This window comes from Rhagoletis pomonella, unplaced genomic scaffold (assembly GCF_013731165.1).
Source record: "Rhagoletis pomonella isolate Grant_MI unplaced genomic scaffold, Rhpom_1.0 Rhpom_scaffold_00003, whole genome shotgun sequence".
Taxonomy (NCBI): domain Eukaryota; kingdom Metazoa; phylum Arthropoda; class Insecta; order Diptera; family Tephritidae; genus Rhagoletis; species Rhagoletis pomonella.
This window is the reverse complement of record NW_023458557.1, coordinates 96279564-96281708: the sequence shown is the minus strand read 5'-3', so window position 1 is coordinate 96281708 and position 2145 is coordinate 96279564.

Below are 2145 nucleotides of genomic sequence, written 5' to 3'. Positions count from 1 at the left end.
AGAGGACTTGAAACCACAGCCAACTATTTTTTAGCACCCTGTAAATTCATGTTATGACTTTTATGATACGTTTCGAACGCACTGCATATAATTTTAGCTGCTTAATGTATACGACATACGCGGTTTTGCATTTTGTTGATACGCGGTTTTGTACTTTAAACGACGATATGTATGTTTATACAAAACGTAAGCAAACAATATTTTGCTTGCATAGTCTTCTGTTCTCTTTCATTGCAAGTTGAATTATTTTAATATCTATTGCCAAATTTTGTACATAAAATAAAATAACACTTTTTAATATACAACGATTTTATAAATGGACTAAAAAATAGAAAATAATATTTCTTACAATTTGTATAGATAATATTTGATTTTGAAATTTTAGCAGAAGTTATTATACACCATTTATGAGCATGAAAATGAAAAGCTGTATGAAGTGTAATATATGTATGTATGAATGTGGATATATGAATAACGACCGCTTAAAATCGATCTCAAATTTGTACTTTCTCTGTAGAAATTTTAGGTCTATGCTATGTAGTTTGACTATTGTCAATTAAATCTAATGCTTTGTATTGCATGCGCTTCACGGTTTTAACCGACTTCCAAAAAAGGAGGAGGTTATCAGTTCGTCGGAATATTTAATTTTTTTATTTTTATTTTTTTGAAGTGAAACTTCTTAGGCGGCGGTATCGCAAAACTGGAGAGTGAAATTTTTAAAACTGAAAACGATACATGAGTGAGAAGGAAGATATAGGTAGTATAGGGAAGGGGAAAAGGAAATAAAGCGACGCATGACGGGTACGAGTACTTACATATGTATATATGTAAACTGCATTGAAATTAAAAATATATATTAAATACGGAGGATATTACAATTTTTTACAACTTTTGCTTTAATTTTTCTATTTTTCTAAAAAAAAAAAAAACGTTACTCTTCGCTGTCTACTATAACCGAAAAATGCAGTTCGAACACTATTGTGACCAACACTTCTACCGTGACTTCAAACAAATTACGATACGTTTCTTACACGGCGTTTACATGAAACAATTTTCAATGAATGACTAGTATAACTATGTAATGAAGTTTTTAAGACTGACTAGGCATACATCCTATATTTGTTTGGAGGAAATATATAGTACTAGCAGACCCGGCGGACTTCGTCCCGCCCAAAATTTTTATATATTTTATTAAAACTTTCTGGTCCAACATTTTCACCAACAATTCACGTTTACGATTTTCATTGGCACATTCGTCTGCTAAGATTATGGTTTGGTGGTCATTTGCCGCTTTAAATAACCTAATAAATATCCGTAAAGAAGTTCTTGCAATTCTCCAGTTGTGCGGCATTTCATAGCACGGTTATTCGCAAAGCGAAATAAATTATTTTCTCTTCACTCCCTGGTGGCAACAATGACCCGGTTCTATAGTAAATGTCCTAGAAGCTTTACAGTATAGTTGGTGGCACTTTCAAAATGGGTGCGAATCATTGTTCTACAGAAATGCAATATACATATACTTATTTCAGACGAAATACCTTAAAAGTTTGAACGCATAATAATATTGGAAAATCAGGAGCGTTCGATATACTCAATGGTGCAACAGGTCGATTTAATCTGACCTTCACGGCCCCTTTTCTCACTTGGCTATTTTTAGTAATAGCTCGACTTCAGCACCACTTGGCAGCAAGTTTTTGCAATAGTATTGCATACATATTTAAAACATTATCCAAATAGGATCATAAAAAAGATTTTTAGTAATAACTCAACTACAGCGCCAACTGTCGGATTAAATTGTGAAACTAAACAATCCAGAGACCCACTCAAACACACAAAAAGTTTCGTTAAAATCCGTACAAGCATTTAGGAGGATTTCACTCACCAACACACCTACAAAAGAATTAAAAAATACATTCAAAGATAGCTAAAGGTCGGTACGTTTGTAGGCCTCACACCCCCTTTTCAAATAGCCCAAATTTTCTCCATGAGTATGGGCTTGATTTCAACTACATACATATCTGAATACTTTCAGAGATATGCAGTATAAAAATTCGATTTATATAGGAGGTGCCCTTTCCAACAGCTGCCCTCTTTCTTTATGAGTATGCGATTGATTTCGCATATCTCCATACCAAGTTCCAGAAC